A 22,037-nucleotide genomic window follows, 5' to 3' on the forward strand; every position below is an offset into this window, starting at 1 on the left:
TCAATGAGTTCTTTTCTAGGAATTTTAGAATATACCTCATTTTCATCATCAGAGTCTGAGTCAGGATCTGCTTCTGAAGTCTCAATAGCCACTAACCCCATAGCTACCTTAGCATCTTCTTAAGCTTTTTCCCTTTAAGATCCAGATTCACTATCCAAATCTTCCCAGGTTGCCATTAAACTCTTCTTAATTTGCTTTCTGAATTTCCTTGTGTTGAAACTTGATTTCTTTGACTTCTCCTTTGATTTATCCTTCTAAAGATCAGGGCAATCAACAATGAAGTGTCCAGGCTTCTTACAATTGAAGCATCCCTTCTGATCTTCTTTCTTGGAGCTCTTGTAGCCACCTCTCTTACTCAGAAACTTCATGTTCTTCCTTGCCAGCTACTTAAGCTTGTTGGAAAGCATAGCCATCTTCTCAGTAGGATCTTCATCAGAGTCTCCATCAGGTGACTCATCATTAGATTCAATAACTTTAAGAGCTTTTCATGACTTCCCTTTAGATGGTAGAGCAATAGATTTACTCTTCTTAGCAGACTCATGTTCATTAAGACTAATCTCATGAACTTTGAGAGAGCTGACAATTTCTTCAACACTTAAAGTGTTTAAATCTTTAGCTTCCTCAATAGCAGTAACCTTAGGCCTCTATCTAGCAGGCACGCTTTTTAGTATCTTGCTGACATGATCAGAAGCAACATAACTCTTCTTCAGTATTTGTATTCCAGAGACTAAGGTTTGAAACCTTGAGTACATCTTTTCAATAGTTTCAGCATCCTTCATCTTGAATAACTCATACCGATGTACAAGCATAAGAGCTTTTGCTTCTTTGACTTTCTTGCTGCCTTCGTAATTAGAACAGAGAGAAGCAAACATTGCTTTAGCTGTGGATTTGTCACTCATCTTCATAAACTCTGCTTTAGGTATAGCAGTGACCAGTGCTCCTCTGATAATATGATGCTTCTTGTATAGATTCTTCAGAGCAGGAGTGTGTTACTTTCTGTCAACAGCAGCTCATTCTTCATCAAGAATCAATTCACGAACACCGTAGTTCTTCATCTAAACCCATGATATAGCTGTAGAAGTTGGTTTTCCACCAAGAAAATTCTTCAGGATCTCCATTGAACTTAGGAATCTTTCCAAAGTTAGACTTCTTGTTGTCACCATAGTCAAATCGAACAGCATTATTGTGTGCAGGTCCAACATTGGAGGATTCACCCGACATGTTATTATCAGATCTTTTTCTGTTACATTGTTAAGTGTTAAGACAACTGACCAAGGCTCTTGATACCAATTGAAGGTGAGAAAAACACAAGAAGGGGGGTTGAATTATGTTAGCTTTTTCTTCGTTTTCTCCTAAGCTGAAACTCACTGGTCAGAAGAAAATAGAGACTGCTTCTGAAGTGATGTTCAGAACTAACTTGCAGCGGATAAAAACAGAGTGAGAGAGAGAAGAAAGACACAAAGCAATTATACAGGTTCCTTCCACAAACCGGAAGTAGTCTTGTCCCTCTTGCACTTCCAAGGAGAGTTCACTATAATGTAATATCTGATTACAATTGCTACAACTTTATTTTTTTGTTGCAGTGGGGATCACCTAAGTCTGTTTTTGAAGTTAGAAGCTTTCTTGGATTAGCAGGTTTTTATCGGAGGTTCATTGAGGGATTCTCTAAGTTGGCGTTGCCATTGACGCAGTTGACTCAAAAAGGACAAGCTTATGTTTGGGATTCTGAGTGTGAGATGAGTTTCCAAGAGTTGAAGAAGAGGTTGACTTCAGCTCCAGTGTTGATTTTGCCAAATCCGAAGGAATCATTTGTCGTGTATTGTGATGCTTCTAAGATGGGTCTTGGTGGTGTTCTTACGCAGAATAGTTAGGTTGTGGCTTATGCGTCGAGGCAGTTGAAAGTGCATGAGAAAAATTATCCGACTCATGATCTGGAATTGGCGGTCGTTGTGTATGTGTTAAAGATTTGGAGGCATTATCTGTATGGTTCTAAGTTTGAAGTGTTAAGTGACCACAAGAGTTTTAACTACTTGTTTGATCAGAAGGAGTTGAATATGAGGCAAAGAAGATGGTTGGAGTATCTTAAGGATTTTGATTTTCAGTTGAGTTATCATCCTGGAAATGTGATATTGTTGCTGATGCTTTGAGTAGGAAGTCGTTGCATATGTCTGCTTTGATGGTTAAAGAGTTGGAGTTGATTGGGCAGTTTTGAGATTTGAGTTTGATTAGTGAGTTGACACCGGAGGGTGTGAGGTTGGGAATGTTGAAGCTGACGAGTAATATTTTGGAAGAGATAAAGAATGGACAGAAGGAAGATTTGGAACTTGTGGATCGTGTAGTGTTGGTTAACCAAGGTAAGGGTGAAGACTTTAGACTGAATGTGAACAGTATTTTGATGTTTCGTGATCGTGTTTGTGTACCAGATGTTCTTGAGCTTAAGAGACGGATTTAGGAAGAAGGTCACAGAAGTAGTCTGAGTATTCATCCAGGAGCGACTAAGATGTATCAGGATTTGAAAAGGTTGTTTTGGTGGCCTGGAATGAAGAAGGAGATCGCAGAGTTTGTGTATACTTGTTTGATTTGCCAGAAGTCTAAGATTAAACATCAGAAACCGTCGGGTTTGATGCAACCATTATTTGTTCCAGAGTGGAAGTGGGATAGTATCTCTATGGATTTTGTTGGAGCGTTGCCAAAGACTGTGAAGGGTTTTGATTCGATTTGGGTGATTGTTGATCGGTTGACGAAGTCGGCACATTTTGTTCCTATTAAGACCGGTATGTCTGTGGCGAAGTTGGCTGAGATCTACATTAATAAGATTGTTAGATTGCATTGTATTCCTTCCAGTATTGTGTCGGATCGGGATCCGAGGTTTACTTCTAAATTTTGGGAGAGTTTGCAAGTTGCTTTGGGAACTAAGTTGAGGTTGAGTTCTGCTTATCATCCCTAGACTGATGGCCAGACGGAGAGGACTATTCAGAGTTTGGAAGATTTGTTGAGAGCTTGTGTGTTGGAGCAAGGTGTCAGTTGGGTCGAATGTTTACTGTTGATTGAGTTTTCTTACAACAACAGTTTTCATTCTAGTATCGGAATGGCACCATTTGAGGCTTTGTATGGTCGGAGGTGTAGGACGCCGTTGTGTTGGTATGAGTCAAGTGAAAGTGCTTTGTTCGGAACGGAGGTTATGGAAGAGACTACGGAAAAGGTTAAGATGATTCAAGAGAAGATGAGAGCGTCTCAGAGTAGGCAGAAGAGTTATCATGATAAGAGGAGGAAGGACATTGAGTTTCAGGTTGGTGATCATATGTTTTTGAGAGTGAATCATGTAACCGGTGTTGGTCGTGCTTTGAAGTGTCGGAAGTTGACTCCTCGTTTTGTTGGACCGCTTGAGATTATTGAGAAGGTTGGGGTTGTAGCGTATCGGATTGCGTTACCGCCGTCTTTGTTAAATCTTCATGATGTGTTTCATGTGTTTCAGCTGCAGAAATATGTGTAGCCTTACCAGTTAGGATTGAGGATCGTGAGGTGAAGCGTTTGCGTGGAGAGGAGATTGTTTTGGTTAAAGTGATTTGGGTTGGACCGACTGGTGAGAGTGCCACTTGGGAATCGGAGAGTAGGATGAAGGTTTCGTATCCGGAGTTGTTTCCTTTAGGTAATTTTCGAGGGTGAAAATTCTTTTAGTGGGGGAGAGTTGTAACAGCTTGATTTTTCGCTAGATTTATTTTATTATTTATTTATGTGTATTTATTTGTGCTCTTTTGTGATTAATTGCCTTTGTGTGTATTTTGGTTGGGAATTGTAGAATTCGGTGTTAGAAGGGTATTTTAGTCATTTTCGACTTAGGGGTATTTTGGTCATTTTGTGAGTAGGGGTAATTTAGTAATTTTGATGAGGATTATTTTTAGTGCTTAGTGAGAGCTAGTATTATTTTACTAAGTGCCAGGGAGTTGTAGTGAATTGTTTATATGGTGATGTATTGTTGACCATGGCATGTTTATGTTGGAGATATATGATTTGTATCCGTTGCGACTGTTGAGATATTTTATTTGGGTGATGATTTGGATTTTGTTGAGACGTAGCGTCTATTTCTTGAATATTTGCTATATTCGCGTGTTTTATCGCTTTAATAGAAATAGGGTGTTACATGTATAGTGTGTCATATGTTCATGCATCATAAGTCGTAGGATATTTATATCCAGTGAGGTGATCGAATACTTTGTATTCAAAATGAATGTGATTATTGTAACAGCCCGATTTTTCGCTAGATTTATATTTAATTATTTTTATGTGTGTTTATATATGCTCGTATGTGATTATTTGCCTCTGTGTGTATTTTGGTTGGGATTTGTAGAATTCGGTGTTAATAGGGTATTTTAGTCATTTTGGACTCAGGGGTATTTTGGTCATTTTATGGGTAGGGGTAGTTTAGTAATTTTGATGAGAATTATTTTTAGTGCTTAGTGGGAGCTAGTATTATTTTACTAAGTTGCTAGAGAGTGTAGTAATTTATTTATAACCGGTAAGTGACCGTTATTATTTCATTTTACCGTTAAGTGGGTAGTAACGTTTTGAATTAGATTAGTAATGGGTTAGGCCCATTAAGGCATTGTGAGTTGAGCCCAATTATGTAGAGCCTATATAAACTCTAGTGTTAGAGAGAAATATGGTTTAGACAATCATTTTTCATTTTAAGAGAAGAGGTAGAGAGACAAAGGGCAAGAGAAGATAAGGGTTTGAAGAGGAAGATCTAGAGAGAGCTAGAGGGAGCTAGAGATTCAAGCTTTGGGAGCTAAAGTGAAGCCTTAGTTGGTGATTGTGAAGAATTAAGGTAAGGGGGTTAGAATTCAAGCATAATTAATAGTTGTTGTTCTTCCCTAATTCTTTGTTTAAGTGGTTAATTTGAAATTGGTTGTAGAAATTCGTTCTTAATTTTGGTTACATGATGATTATATACATGAATTAAATGATAATTGTGTTGTTGTTGTTGAATTTGTATGTTAAAATGGGTTTATATGTATATGCCATGTTTTTGAATGATTATGATGAAGGATGAAGTTAGATGTGTTGTTGATGAATTGATACTTTGGGTATCATGTATTGGTGGATTATGATGAGAATTGAATGGTTGTTGAATGTTTTGTAAAAATGGGTTGATTTGCTAAATTGTGTTGGAATGATGTTTGATTTCATGTTTGGTTGTGTTTTTGAAAGCCCTTTTGAGTACATATACCTGTAAACAACCTTTGGGAACAAATCTGGATGTTGGGGGATCAAAATTTGGGTTTTTGGGTGAAAAATGATGTCAAGCCCGTAACTACAGGGCAAATTCGCTAAGAAACTCGCTAATAGCGAAATTGCCCAGTGAAAGCATTCTCTATTTCGCGTTCTTGTGTCTTTTTCCCTTGTTTTTGTTTTGAACTGGCTTTGGTGTAAAAATGAAAGTTTTAGATAATTGTTTTAGCTTTCCAATGGTCTTGGTTTGACTCAAAAATGATTTTTAGATTTTGAGTTATGATGAAAATACTCGAAGTGGGTCTTAGTAAAACTTTATGAAAATTCAGCATAACCCGAATTTGAAATGAAAACTGGTGTTGATCAGTGCAGAATTGGCCATAGGTGTAAACACAAAAATTGTAGGTAAGGATGTTACCTTTCTAATGCCGTTGGCTTGACATGAAAATGATTTTTGGTTTTTGAGTTATGAGGAAAATACTCCTAAGAGGTCTTAGTGAAATTTTACGAAAAATCCGCATAACTATTTGTAAGTCGACCCAAACCTCATGGATTGTTTCTTAACTTCAAACTTATGTTCTATGAGTTCAATTAAGGTGTTTAATGATATTTAAACTATGATGTGATGGATCTAACTTGTTTTAAATTGAAAATGGGAATTTCTTGGAAAATGATAAAGAGAGACGAACTTCGTGATTTTCATGATTTCGTCTTATTTAGCCGATGAAACATAACCGTATGCTCTACTACACTTATATGTGGGCTAGAGGTATGCTTAGTTGAGGCATTGGATCTTGTTTACTTGGTTTTGGTTTAATTGCTTCAATTATTTTGAAATGGTGAAATTAGAGACGAATTTTGATGAAAATGGTTTTAAAAGCCGAATGCTTTATAAATCCTCTATGGATAGTTTGATATGATTGTAAGAAGATGTATGCATGATTGTTTGGTGATATTGAATGGAGTTGTTGAACTTTATGATAAAGTTATATGTTGATGATAGCCGTTGGTTATAGCCGTTTATTATAGCCGTTGAATATAGCCGTTGAATTGTTATGAACATATGCATAGTGGATTGAGTCATATGTTCATGCATCATATGTCGTGTCGGATGTTATATCCAAATTGCCGTTGACTATAGCCGTTGATAATGATGTTTTTGTTGCATCATGGGTGACGACCTTGAGGTGATTTGGTACCACATGCATATATGTGTCAAGTCTAGGCGCATATCATTATAGCATGAGTCGTGATTGTTGTATTAGATGATGAATATGATGAAAGTGTGATTGATGTATACATACTTGTGATGATTGATATTGTTGTGTGAATGTGTAGTTGGAGGTTAATTGTTCATAATGATTGGTGAAGAATGGAATTGAACTGAATTGATTTGATGTATTTATGCCAAGTTGTTTATTATTGATTATGATTGATGTATTTATTAATTGGTTTGACCGCCTACCTGTCTGTATGGATGAGCAGACGTTGTGCAGGAGTAGTTGATTTTGGTGAGTGCCTGGATAGCGGGAGCTTTCTCCGTTATCGGATGGAGTCGAAGGTTTAGGCTCTGATTAGGCTGTAGTGTCTTTATGTTATTGTTAGATTCTGTTTTTATGTTGTTGACATTTCCCACTTGTCGGGACTTGGAGGATTTTATATGATGATGTATTGATGACCACGACATGTTTATGTTGGAGATAAATGATTTGTATCCGCTGTGACTGTTGAGATATTATATACATATATATGTGATGATTTGGATTTTGTTTAGACGTAGCGTCTTTTTCTTGAATATTTGCTATTTTCGCGTGTTTTATCACTTTATTAGAAATAGGGCGTTACAATTATGATGTTCTGTTGGCATGTTGAGGTGACGACCTTGTTGGTGATTGGTACAACATTCATATAGGAGTCTTGTCTAGGCACATTGCATGATTTAGTGTAACGCCCTATTTTTATTATTTATTTATTTATTTGTTTGAGTTTAGAGTCGTTTCTTTTATAATTTGATTAATGTATTTGATAAGTGATATTTTTGTTGTGTGTTAATATTTATTAGTAGGCCCTATTTTACTATTTGATGGAGAAATATATTTAGTGGAAGAATATATTTAGTGGATGTATATATTTAGTGGAGAAATATATTTAGTGGAAGTATATATTTAGTGGAGAAATATAATTATTTAGAATAATGAGGCTTTGGGGCAGAATTGGAATTAAGAGAAAATAAATAGGTTAAGGTTTGTATAAAGAGGAGAGTCAGAGTTAGAAAAGAAGGATTACATGCAAACTGTTTTTGGGAGAAAGAGGAGAAACCTAGAGAAAGAGGAGAAACCTAGAGAAGAGAAGAACCAGAGAAGAGAAGTCTGTAGAATCCTTGCAATCAATCAATCTAAGGTAAGGGTGGGACTATCATTCAATAATCTTGAGTCTATGATTCTGAAATTTCATTTAACATGTTGTAGGTTTAGTTTTTGAGAATTGGAGAATTAGGGTTAAGAGTGATAATTGATGATTTATGTTATGTTGTTGTTGATTTGTAGTTGTTGATGATTGTTGTTGTTAATGCCATATTATGAATTGGGTATGAATTATGTTGAGTTGTTGTTGTTGATTGTGATGATTTTGAATGAATGTGAAGTTTGAATAATATAAGTTGCTTTTCCTGATTTTTTCTTATCTGTGTCCTGAATTTTGAAGTAGAAACTGGTATTGATCGGTACAAAATTGGTCTTAGGTGTAAACATGAAAATTGTAGGTATGGATGCTAGCTTTCTAATGTCGTTGGTCTGACGTCAAAACGATTTATAGAACTTGAGTTATGGTCAAATTACTGCACGTAGGTCACAGTGAGTTTTTATGGACTTTCTGCACAACTTTTTCGAAATTGAAATGAAAACTGGTATTGATCGGTACAGAATTGGCCTTGGGTGTAAACATGAAAGTTTTAGATAATTTTGTTAGCTTTCTAGTGGCTTCGGTTTGACGTGAATATGATTTCTAGTTTTTGAGTTATGATGAAAATACTCCTACTCCAAGGAGGTCTTAGCGAAATTGTACGGTGACAACATTCTTTGTTTCATGCTTTTGCGTCTGTTTCACACGTTTTCTGTTTGAATTGGTCTTTGGTATAAACATGAAAGTTGCTTGATAATATTGATATCTTTTCAGTAGCCTTGGTTTGACATGAAAATTTGTTGTGTATTAATTGATTATGTTTTTACAAAGATGTTATATGATGAATTGTTGATGTTTGAATACGATGTTATATGATGAATTGTTGTTGTTTCATTACAATGTTATATGATGAATTGTTGATGTTTAAATACGATGTTACATGACGTTATTTATGATTGATGAATATGAAATTATGATGTGATGTCGCTGTCGTTGTCGTTACCAAAGTTGTCGTCAATGTCTTCAAAGTTGTAAGTAGTTTGTCAATGTCATTTAAGTTGTAAGTTGTCAGTCGATGTCATTGAAGTTGTTTGTCGTCAAAGTATTGTTGTTGAGTCCATGCATACACATTTAAAGATGAGGGTTCATGCCCTAGGAGCTTTTGCTCAATAAAGAGGAGGGCTCATGCCCTAGGAGTTATTGCTCAATAGCGACGAGGGCTCATGCCCTAGGAGTATATTTATGCTCAAAAGCGAAGAGGGCTTATGCCCTAGAAGGGTACCACATGCATGAGTAAAATGATGGAGTTGCATAGTCGAGTTAAGTTGCATTGTCGAGTCAAGTTGTTAAGTTGATTTATGAAGTTGATATTGATGTTGATTATGAAGTTGATTATGATGATGATAATGATATTACATGACCGTTGTTATGATATGTTGATGATGTTTATGTTGTTAAATATAATTGTTGAATTATATGCTTAACATTATTGTTTGTGAATCTCACCCCTTCTGCTTGGAAATGTTGCTCTTCGTATGAGTAACTTGCAAGTGATCGAGAATAAGTAGTTGTTTTTGCTGTCGTGAGTGGCTATCTCTCACTGTGTCTTTAGGTTCTCTGATATGTAACGGGATGGGAACTTTTGTGGCTATTTTCTATTCCTTACGTATTGCCTATGATTTTACATGACTATGATTTAGTTTTTGGATTATTACGAGATGTTTGATGAGGCTTTCGTGCCAAGACTAATTATGTTGTTGAATTAAAATCTGCTGCGAAGTTTTGAATATTTATGTTGACCAATTTATGAAAGATAAATTGTTATTTATCCCATTTATGATTTTCAAGAAGTGTGACATTCCGTTTATGTTGAATGACTCTGATTTATATGTGAAATTTTTATGTTGGGAAAACGGGGTGTTACATTTAGCATGAGTCCTAATCGCATATGTGCTTGGTGACTGATGTGAATAATAAATTGCATATTTGAATGATGTGACTTTATGCATGTTGATGGATGATGTTGAAGTTGAATTCTCTTTTACTTCATCATTTGAAGTTTAATTTGATGGCACCCTTTTCATTTGATTTTGCTTAATGATGATGATGTGAAGCTAACCCCCAGTGGTCTTTTGGTTTACCACCTGCCTATTTGTATGAATGGGTAGACGTCGTGCATGAGTAGTTTTGTCGCTTGCTTGGTGAGTGCTTGAGGATAGTGGGAGCTTCTTCTGTTTTCTGCTTTTGGAGTCTTATTTTAGGGCTCTAATTTAGGATGTCGGTCTTTCTTTTATTTCGGTGTTGTTTATGTCGTTGAGATATTGTACTCATATGTTTGAGATTGGAGAATTATTTGATGATGTATCTTAAGGTTTATAACATGGTTATTTGGGATGTATGTTATTTATCCGCTGCGACGTTTTGTGAATTTTTAGTATGCATGTTTTGAGAACTATTGACGACGTGACGTCTATTTCTTGAATATCTGTATTATTCACGTGTTTTATCGCTTTAATAGAAGTAGGGCGTTACATGAGTATCCTATGCCAGTGGTAGAAATGATTCGGCAGCAGGTTTTGAATATCTAAGTATGCTAGATGGTTATTCTGGCTATAATCAAATCTATATTGCTGAAGAAGACGTATCAAAAACTGCTTTTAGATGTCTAGGGGCTTTAGGATGTTATGAATGGATAATGATGCATTTTGGAATAAAAAATGCTGGTGCTTGTTATCAAAGAGCAATGAATTCTATGTTTCACAACTTCATAGGAAAGTTTATGCAGGTTTACATAGATGACATTGTTGTCAAATCCTCTGTAGAAAAGGATCATTTGGATCACCTCCAGCGATCATTCAAAAGGATGAGAAAGTATGGATTAAAAATGAATTCATTGAAATGTGCCTTTGGTGTTCGTGCAGGTGATTTCTTAGGTTTCGTTGTGCACTAAAAAGGCATTGAAATAAATCAAAACAAAACGAAAGCGATTTTGGAGACAAAGCCACCTTCGACAAAAAAAGAACTCCAATCTTTGTTGGGGAAAATCAACTTTCTTAGAAGATTTATTTCAAATCTAAGTGGCAGAACTAAAGCATTTTCGCCATTACGTCGATTGAAGAATGAAGATGTGTTCAAATGGGAACCACAACATCAAAAAGCTTTTGAAGAGACTAAGGCTTATTTAATGAATCCACTTATTTTGTTACCATCTCTTAGGGATAAAGTAATGAAATTGTACATAACTGCTTCAGATAATATCATAGGAAGTACGCTAGCTCAGGAAGATGAAAATGGCATTGAAAGAGCCATCTATTATCTTAGTAGGATTTTAAGTGATGTTGAAACAAAGTACCATCCAAGTGAGAAATTGTGTCTTTGTTTGTATTTCTCTTGTATCAAACTTAAACAATATATAAAGCCTATTGATGTTTACGTTTATTCTCATTTTGACATAATCAAGCATATGCTGTCGAAACCAATATTACATAGTAGAGTTGATAAATGGGCCTTGGCATTTACAAAGTATTCTTTGACTTACCAGTCATTGAAGTCTGTGAAGGGTCAAATTGTTGCCGATTTTATCACTGCTCATTCAATTGTTGAAGAATCATTGAACTTTGTGGATGTTCAACCATGGAGGCTTTATTTCGACTATTCCAGTCATAAAAATGGCACTGGAGTAGGAATTTTAATTATTTAACCTGAAAATAAGTTTCGACATGATAAGTTTTGTTCTAACAATGAGGCTGAATACGAAGCTTTAATTGCCGGCCTTGAGATCCAACTTGAACTGCGGGGAAAATATGTCGAAATCAAATGAGATTACGAATTGGTTGTCAAGAAGTTGACAAAAGAATACAAATGTGTTAAAGAAAATTTAATCTTTTATTTTGTTACTGCTAAGGGGTTGTTAAAACATTTTGATTTGGCAAACATTTAACACGTGCCACGAATTGAGAACCAAGAAGCAAATGATTTAGCACAAATTGCTTCAGGCTATAGAATCTCTGAAATAAAATTTGAGGAGCTCATTAAAATAAGAGAAAAACTTGCCTCAAAAGACTCTGCTCCAGATAAATTACCAAAGCCAAAACTTGGGGGGCAAGAGAGTCAAATTGAAATGGTGATAATTTGAAGGTGAGAAAAACACAAGAAAGGGGGGGTTGAATTGTGTTAGCTTATTCTTCGTTTTCTCCTAAGCTGAAACTCATTGGTCAGAAGCAAATAGAGACGACTTCTGAAGTGATGTTCAAAACTAACTTGCTGATAGATCTCTGGCAAGTGCACCAAATACTATCAAAGTAGTAAAAATATCGATCCCACGAGGACTGTTTTTAACTTCAATAATTCAATTGCGTTATAAAAATAGGATATATAAAAGTTTATTTTGTTTTGCCACTAGGCAGTAGATTTGGTTTGATTTTAAGAAATCAATTAAAAGAATAAGATTTGATTAAGAAAATATGGAGAGAGATGAGATCAGGTCTTCGAATCCTCTATGTTTCCCCTAATTGGTTACTGCACCTATTATTACTAATGATTTTCTAGTTTAACGATAGTTAACAAATTAGCCCTAATCAATCCCTTGAGTTAGGACCCTCTTCTTAAACTACAGCCCCTAATTCCTTAGGTGGTCTAATAATCCTTGAAGGTTTTATGAACGTTAACCTAATATCACTAACAAACGATTATCTATTCCTAGATTAACCATGTTTATCAGAACAATTCAATTAGGTCTAAGTCGAAAGCTATGGTCAGTAGTCATTCAATCTCACAAAATCATGTTTATATTTGATCAGGATATAAAAAGCATTAAGAACAATTGAATTGAATAAAGACTAGAAATTCATTAATAAACAATAGAGTTTCACAGCAACATATGATCAATTAGGGTTACATAGGTTCATCTCCGACCTAATCTCTAAGAGATTTAGCTACTCATAATTGAGTTTACAAATAGCATAATCAATGGAAGAATTAAAACATACATAAACTGGGTTAGAGATGATGAAATCCTCTCCGCTGCAGCCTTCTGGGTGTTGAAATCGCACTTTAGCTCTCCAAAATCGTAATCCTTATGTTTGAGAGTAAGTTGGGCTTAAATAGGCAACTTCTGGATCGCCCATAATAGCATTGCGATTTGCAAATCGTACCACGACGGCTTCTTTGAACCCTAATTTCCTTAAAAGCCCTTCTTGAAATCGTATCACGATTGGCTGGATCGTATTACGATCCAGCTTCTTGAAAAACATGCTCTCTGACTTCAAGAAATCGCATTGCGATTAGAGAATCGCAGTACGATTGGCTTCAATCCAGTTCTTCCAAATTTGTTGCTTTTAACTGCTCCTGGACACTTAATGTTGCTTAGAACTCTATCAAAATGTCAAAATAAGTCCTAAAAATTACGTAATGACAGCATGTCATCACAACCCCAAACTTAAACCATTCCTTGTCCTCAAGGAATTTGCTTGCAACAGTGACAAACGACAGTAAAATAACAGTTACCTGACAAAACGAAAGTACCCAAAAGTTCATTCTCCTTCTAGCTAAAGATGAGCTAGTCTGACTTGTTCGCATCCACCAATTCACAACTCCTCGCATCAATTTGAAATAGGGTTCTACCAGTCGACATGCAGGTCTACATAGTACCATACGCTTGAAAAGTTTCTAAATATCAATCAAAGTCAATATCATTACACACTTTTGAGGTCTTCAGGGTTATAACGGGGCTTAGGTGAAAGGTGGGATATATTTGGATAAGTAGGCTACACAAAATTTGAGTTAGGCATTCCTACGAAAGTTAAGCACAAAATTCAATCCATCATTCATTCACCTTATGAAACAACAATCAATGTAAAGGTACTAGAGAATATTTTCAACAGTAGGGACAATCGAGTTTGAAGTTACTCGGATTTTCAATGTGTTTTGTCCCTTTCTTTTCATCATTTCATTTTCATCATATATTTTTTTTTCATACACCATTTTTGTGTGTATTTTGCATGACAATTTCTTTTTCTTTCATTTTTGTTCTCTTATTCTCTAGTACCCCCACCCCAAACTTAATTGGTTGCAAATTCCAATAGCAACCCCAAACTTAATCTTTAGCAACATCCTATAATGCCTTAACTCAGAAAATACATTAAGGGACAAGTCCTAAAGGTCTCTAGGCTTGTAATGTAGTTTGTCACCGAACAAAAAGTTCTAATCCTACCGGCTCACAATTGGTTAAGAAAGGATAAATTCAACAAATTAAAACAGGGTAGGCTTCAAAAAGGCTCACAGGACCAAGCACTTTTGCCTCAGTGTGTATATGACAAAGACCAATCAATAATAGAGAAACAATTCAAGTTCTAGAAATGTAGTTGCATGGAAAACTAATCTAAATATAAGTAAATTGAAAAACAAATTTGGCAATGAACCTTATGGCTGAGATTTCTGGGAGTATGTGACTACCTAGCAACGCCGTACACTTCGCCTTTGAATCAAGTCACCCCTCCTTTAGAACTTTTGGAATACCGTTTCATCAAAGAACTGTTACTAAACTGGAATAGGTCACATAGCAAACAAATTCGTCAATAATAAACAAGTGCAGGAGCAATTACAATAGGGAAATAAGTTCAATGGACTTTGACAATACAAGAAATTAAAAACAATACGGAATTAAATAAAAATGTTCAACAGAAAATAGAAATTACAACAAAACAATAACACAAGCAAAGCTGGACCCTCAGTGATCCAGTCCCATATCCACATCATCATCACCACCAGTCCCGAGTATCCCATCAAAGAAGTCATCAGCATCTGCCTTCTCTCCTGCCTCGAAATCATCAGTGATCTCCTTCTTCATGAAAGCAGCATATCGCTCCTGGCGATCAAAGTAAGCATCCATAGACTCCCTAGACTTGTTATTCTCTTCCGGTACCATGTTATTCAATTCTTCCCATCCTCTCTCACGAAGCATTGTGTCGAAAATGGGGTATTTCGTGAGATTCACCACATCAAACTGCCTCTCCCCTACAACCTCGAAACCCTTGCAGTAATCAAACCATGCACGAGCATCATCGGAAATGAAACGGTTAACATTGGATGGTGGAACGGGGGTTCGTTTGCGTTTGTTTTGGCTAGATGAAGGTTGGGTGGTTGTTTTCTTGGGTTTGGATTGTTGACGAGTCAATGGTTTGGAGGGTTGTTGTTGTTTGGGTGCCATTGATGAAAGTTGGAGAATTTAGTGAAAAGGGTAGGATGAATTGGTTGGATTATGTGGATGAAAATGAAGGTTGTTGAATGAATTGATGTTGGGAAGTGTTAGGAAGATGAAAAATTGGTAGAAAATGGATGAATTTCGTAGTTAGGGTTTTCTGGAGAAATTTGGGCAGAGTAACACTAGGAAAATGGTCGAGTGGGTTGTGCTTGCAACTGCTGGGTTTTTATAGAACCTGATAGAATCGTACTGCGATTGGTCCATCGTAATACGATTGCAGTTTGTAACGGTTATTTTTTTCAAATTCTTGTCCCCATTGTATTGCGATTAGTCCCATCGTAGTGCGATTTGTCTGAAACAGAAAGGGTGCAAAATTTTTCCATTGATCGTATTACGATACCCCAATCGTAATACGATTTCAAAAGTCAAAGTCCAGGCGTTTGACTTCACCATCGTATTACGATTGTACAATCGTAATGCGATTTTGTGAAGTCAGAATGATGATATTTTAAAATTTGAAATTTTTTTCTGGACTTCTACTTTTGAAAAATAATTATTCTTTGAAAAGGAGATTGTGATGCAACATCAGTATTGCATTACAATCTTCCTGGAAGGGATTGCACACATTTTTGAAATTTTTAAAGAAAATCCTCTGCCTGTTTTGTGTTTTGTTGTCAAAGAAAAATTTAAAAGATGAAAGCAATAAATTATACCTGAAAATAAATCAGTGGGTTTCCTCCCACCCAGCGCTTCTTCATCGTCACTAGCTTGACTGATGACGACCCCTAAGGGGACTGTGACATTTCTCCCTTTTCCTTGCTTGGGAGTCCACCTTCATGGTGCAGTTTCAGCTATCGTTCTTTACCTTTTAAGGTTTCTTGTGTACCAGACTTCCTCAGCCCCATAGTTTCATCAGAAAGCTTGTTCCTTGCCAACCCTTGGTCACAGTACCTCCTAACTCTTTCTAAAGTATCAGAGAGAATTGAAAGCACACACCATTGAAAAGTAGCCGGCCCATTACGCATTCCAAATGGGATCTTCTTATAAGCAAATACACCACAAGGATTAGTGAAAGTAGTCTTAGGCATATGGTTCCAAGTTTCCAATCCCCCATCCTTGTTGTCAAGGATGTCTCCTGATGATTGTTGTTGCCTAATTTCTATGCTTGCTTCCAGTTGCTTAACACACTCTTTCATCCCAACATCTTTAACCATTTTTTCAGACTTAATAATTTCTCCTTCCATAGGTTGAATAGGTTGAGATTCAAGAGAATGATCTTCGACTGTTTCTTCAATAACCTCAATCCGGTAACAATTGGGATTTTCATCTTGGTGCTTCATGGCCTCAAAGATATTGAAAACTACCTGCTCCTTATGGAATCTCAACATTAACTCTCCACGTTCAACATCAATCAAAGCACGACCCGTTGCAAGGAAAGGTCTTCCTAGAATGAGTGGCATTTCTTCATCTTCAGCCATGTCTAAGATCACAAAATCTGCCGGAAATACCAAGTCATTAACCTTGACTAGCACATCTTCAAGTATACCGAAAGGATAAGAGATTGACCGATCAGCTAAAGTAATGGTCATTCTTGTTGGTTTTGGTTCCCCACACTTAAGCTTCTTCATCATTGAAAGAGGCATCAGGTTTATACTTGCTCCCAAGTCACATAAAGCTCTTCCAATGTCTACCGGTCCAATTGAACAAGGGATAGTAAAAGCCCCAGGATCCTTCAGCTTAGGTGGCAGCTTCTTTTGAAGAATAGCACTACAATTTTCAGAAAGTGCAATGTTCTCATCATCCTTAGGCTTCCTTCGTTTAGTCAACAAGTCTTTCATGAACTTAGCATATAACGGCATTTGATCAAGAGCTTCGCCGAAAGGAATATTCACCTGAAGTTGTGAGAAAAGTTGCATGAACTTCTTGAATTGACCTTCATCCTTTTCTTTCTTCTTCGAAAGGTGAGGGTATGGAAGCTTCACATATGATGGAATAACCTGTGGTTTGTCTCCATCCTTCAATATTTGACTCTTCGTCTTCCTCAAGATTGAATCTTCATCAATTAACTTCTCACTTTTTTCTCCCTCTATTTTTTTCTTCCTTTCGTTTTCAACTACTCCATGATCATTTTCTTTTTCAACTAGACCCTCATCATTTTTTTCAACTACATCATTCTCCTCCACCTCAACTACATCATCACCCTTCTTTGGAGCTTTTGGAACTAAAGGTGTCAAAACCTTTTTGCTCCTCAATTCAATAGCATTACAAGACTCATTCTTAGGGTTGTCTTTAGTGTTACCTGAGAATCCGCCTTTGTTTTGTTCAGCCAATTGCTTAGCTAATTGCCCCAGTTGAGTTTCAAGCATCTTCCTAGAAGCTTCATTGTTCTTTCTTTCAGCTTCTTGACTCTTCTTCATCTCTTCAAAGTTGCCTTGAGTCATCTTCATGAAGTTCATCATAGTTTCCTCAAGAGCTGATGGCTTCCTTTGTTGTTGTTGAGGAGGAGTGAGCATCTGAGAGTTCAAAGCATTGTTATTTGAGTAGCTTAGATTTGGATGCTTATTGATGCCTGAATTGTAGTATTGATTCTGCCTTTGATAACCTCCCATGAAGTTAGCTTCTTCACTTGATCCTTCTAGAACACATTCACCATTGGGATGTTCTTCACCACATAGGTCACATTTGATTGCAGCTACTTGTTGTTGCTTATGAGCCAAAGTGAAGCCTTGAAACTCCTTAGTTAGAGCTTCGATTTGTTTGTTCATAGCTGCTTGGTTAGCAAGGATAGCAGTTTGTTCACTCACCCCAAACACTCCTCTTTCTTTCTTCTTAGCTTCAGCCCGATACTCATTTCCAGCCATGTTCTCAATTAAAGCTTGGACTTCATGATCAGTTTTGCTCTTGAGACTACCTCCCGCGGAAGCATCTAAGAACATTCTAGTATTTGGTGTTACCCCCTCAGTGAAGATTTGGAGGTATTGTTTCTCGGTGAACTCATGATTAGGGCACCTCTTAAGAAGCAAATTGAATCGCTCCCAAGCATCATACAATGATTCACCTTCTCCTTGCTTGAAGTTAGAGATCTCCATCTTCTTGTCCCAATACTTAAACATAGGGAAATATTTCTCCAAGAACTTCAGCTCTAATTCTTCCCATGTTTGGACAGTCCCGTTTGGTATTGTTAGCAACCAATCTTTTGCTCTTCCCGTCAAGGTGAAAGGAAATAGCCTTAGTTTCTTTTGTGCTTCAGTCACGGTGGCTGGTTGCACACAAAACTCGCAGGTTTCAGCAAAGCGGCTCAAGTGTTCATGAGGACTCATAGCTTCAGTCCCATCGAATTGCTTGTCCCTCAAACCGTTGAGGACAGTTGTCTTGATGTCAAAAGCTACAGGGTTAGCTGGTTGAAAAGTATGGGTCAGTTGACCGCGATGAGTGGCTAACCCGTAGTCTCCTAGCTTAGGTCTCGGTGGTACAACTCCTTCTCCTTCCATAGTTGCAGATTTAGGAGAAGAGATCGTTTCAGATTCAGTTGAGAGTGGCTCCAGTATTTGTTCTCGAACACCCGGTGGAACAGACTGAGCTAACCTTTGCGACCGGACAGCTTTCCGAAGTGCTCTAGCAGTCCTTTCAATTTCCGGATCGTACTCTAAGTCGTCTGAGCTCTGTTTACCTCGCATAAACAGCAAAATACCTTAGTAGCACTGCACAACGCAAAGTAATCAAGTGAATATGAAAACAGAAAAATAAAAATAAAAAAAAACAGAAATTTAAATTGCAAAAACCCTAAATTATAACGTAATTGCCTTGTTGAAATAATTCAACAGTCCCCGGCAACGGCGCCAAAAACTTGATAGATCTCTGGCAAGTGCACCAAATACTATCGAAGTAGTAAAAATATCGATCCCACGAGGACTGTTTTTAACTTCAATAATTCAATTGCGTTATAAAAATAGGATATATAAAAGTTTATTTTGTTTTGCCACTAGGCAGTAGATTTGGTTTGATTTTAAGAAATCAATTAAAAGAATAAGATTTGATTAAGAAAATATGGAGAGAGATGAGATCAGGTCTTCGAATCCTCTATGTTTCCCCTAATTGGTTACTGCACCTATTATTACTAATGATTTTCTAGTTTCACGATAGTTAACAAATTAGCCCTAATCAATCCCTTGAGTTAGGACCCTCTTCTTAAACTACAGCCCCTAATTCCTTAGGTGGTCTAATAATCCTTGAAGGTTTTATGAACGTTAACCTAATATCACTAACAAACGATTATCTATTCCTAGACTAACCATATTTATCAGAACAATTCAATTAGGTCTAAGTCGAAAGCTATGGTCAGTAGTCATTCGATCTCACAAAATCATGTTTATATTTGATCAGGATATAAAAAGCATTAAGAACAATTGAATTGAATAAAGACTAGAAATTCATTAATAAACAATAGAGTTTCACAGCAACATATGATCAATTAGGGTTACATAGGTTCATCTCCGACCTAATCTCTAAGAGATTTAGCTACTCATAATTGAGTTTACAAATAGCATAATCAATGGAAGAATTAAAACATACATAAACTGGGTTAGAGATGATGAAATCCTCTCCGCTGCAGCCTTCTGGGTGTTGAAATCGCACTTTAGCTCTCCAAAATCGTAATCCTTATGTTTGAGAGTAAGTTGGGCTTAAATAGGCAACTTCTGGATCGCCCATAATCGCATTGCGATTTGCAAATCGTACCACGATGGCTTCTTTGAACCCTAATTTCCTTAAAAGCCCTTCTTGAAATCGTATCACGATTGGCTGGATCGTATTACGATCCAGCTTCTTGGAAAACATGCTCTCTGACTTCAAGAAATCGCATTGCGATTAGAGAATCGTAGTACGATTGGCTTCAATCCAGTTCTTCCAAATTTGTTGCTTTTAACTGCTCCTGGACACTTAATGTTGCTTAGAACTCTATCAAAATGTCAAAATAAGTCCTAAAAATTACGTAATGACAGCATGTCATCACTTGCAGTGGATAAAAACAGAGAGAGAGAGAGAGAGAGAAGAAAGACACAAAGCAATTATACAGGTTCCTTCCACAAACCGATAGTCCTGTCCCCCTTACTCTTCCAAGGAGAGTTCACTATAATGTAATATCTGATTACAATTGCTCACTGCTAAACTTAGCAAGAGACTTCAAACTGCTCAAGCACACAAGCAAGAGACTTCCTATGCTCCTGAACACAATCAAGAGACTTCTATTGCTCTAGCACAACTCAAGAGACTTCTAATCAAACAGAATTACAAAGAAAAATGTTTGAGGTTGAACACTTGATATACAATCAGTGGTGTTCACAATACAAATCAGATACAGACTCCTAACTCTAGAATTTCTAAGATATGAACTTTGAAACCGAAATTCTAAGTGAACTTTGAATGCAGAACAATTTCAGCAGAGTTTTGACACTTGTAAATTGTTGTTGAGTCTCTCTACCAATCTCTAAGTCTTCACTCCTTTATATAGAGGTGTGAAAGAGACGTTGTGAAATTGCCAGCACATCAAAATGAGTCGTTTGAAGCTTGATCAATCACCAATGATCTTTTGCCTGATAAGGTAGTTGTCCTATGAAGGATCAATTTGAAATGCATTTCCTTTGTGAAGGAACATCGTTGCAGGCATAACCGTTTTTCTTGTCTTGTAGCAGGGACAAAGGAGAGTAGTGGAGATAGTGGTTGTACACTTCATACAATTGTACTTTTGTCAATGCAGGCATGACCGTTGCTTTACATTTCCAGTCTTCTACAATGCTTCGACGAGTTTAAATCAATTGAACAGCCCTTGAAGCTTTAAGTCTTGCATCTTCTAATAAACTTCAGCTTCTGGTGATCTTTAGCTTCTGATGAACTTGCTTCTGATAATCTTGCTTCTGAAGAACTTCAGCTTCTGATGACGTCATCACTTCAGGAGCACTTTGTCTTCAGGAGCACTTTTGACTTCAGGAGCACTATTCTTCAGATGCTTTAAGCTTCCTTTTTGTTGATTCCTTAGCTCTCTTTTGTTCATCCAGAACCTATTTAAGATGTCAAATTTTGTCTATGGTCCTGTACACTTGAACACATATTAGCTAGTCCAATTGACAATTTTTAATAAATTGTTATCATCAAAACTCTCAAGGTTCATTGTTAAACACATTTTGTTCCAACAATCTCCCCCTTTTTGATGATGACAAACAATAGTATTTAAAATGTGCAATTGTTGTTAATTTAATTAAATATTTGACTAAGGGTTTGAGGTTTGCAAGCTCCCCCTAAGTCTAATAGTACTTTAAGGTTAGTTTTGTAAGCTCCCCCTGAGTTCTATCCAAGTTAATTAAATTCATCATTTAAGAACGAAATAACACTCAGAATATTCTCACATTAATAGACTAAGAGATATGAAGTTGGTCGTATTAATTTAAAAATTAAAAAATTTAAATTAATGGGGCTCAGAGCTTATAAATACTACTCCCCTTTTTGTCATCAACAAAAAGATTTAAAAAACTAAAGACAAAACGAAAGAAGTAAAAAAGTGAGAAAAAATATTCTATAAACATAAAATTGTAGTAGAGCAGACATGCAAATATATATATCAGAGCATAATCATAAGAAATATATCAGAGCAATACAGTTTAAGTCAGAAGCAAAATATGATCAGAAGCAAAAACTTGTTCAGAAGTAAAAACTCAAGTCAGGAGCTTAAAGAATTCCAAAACATGCTAAGAAAAAACAAGCTAAATGGTGTGCAACTAAGGTTGGGCTTGTTTGTTTAGCATATCCATCATCTGTTGTAGCATCAAGTTGGTCTTTTCTTGTTGCTTCTGCATATCTTCATGCTTCTTTTGCGTAGCTTCTTGCTGATTCTTCATCTCAAGCTTGAAATCCTCATTACTCTTAATCAGATGCTCTTCTCTGATTCTAGCTTCCTCATGCTTGACTTCAGTTGATGATTTATACTCTAGCAAGAGTAGCTTCTGCTCCATAAGCTCTTTCTTCTGCTTCCTGTTCTCGGATTCCAAAACAGCATTCTTTTGCAATAAACTCAGATCAGTAGAAGTTGTCTTGAGATTGATATTGCTGAGGAAGATCAAATCTAGTTCTGCACCCAGGTTCTTAGGATCTTGACTTCCTGCAAACTATTATCTACTCCCTTCATCCATTCTTGAAGCTTTTGCTAAGCTAAATC

At 36.6% G+C, this 22,037-nt stretch overlaps 1 non-coding gene across 1 annotated transcript; it reads left to right on the forward strand.

Annotated features, from left to right (window-relative positions):
• Window positions 1-17,821: 17,821 nt before the first annotated feature.
• LOC146915824 (small nucleolar RNA R71) lies at window positions 17,822-17,928 on the forward strand. The gene has a single exon (XR_015017213.1). It is a non-coding gene; the product is annotated as a small nucleolar RNA R71 (small nucleolar RNA).
• Window positions 17,929-22,037: the final 4,109 nt, after the last annotated feature.

Source organism: Medicago sativa, chromosome 6 (genome assembly GCF_051527215.1).
Source record: "Medicago sativa cultivar Bolivia chromosome 6, Bolivia_mono, whole genome shotgun sequence".
NCBI lineage: Eukaryota > Viridiplantae > Streptophyta > Magnoliopsida > Fabales > Fabaceae > Medicago > Medicago sativa.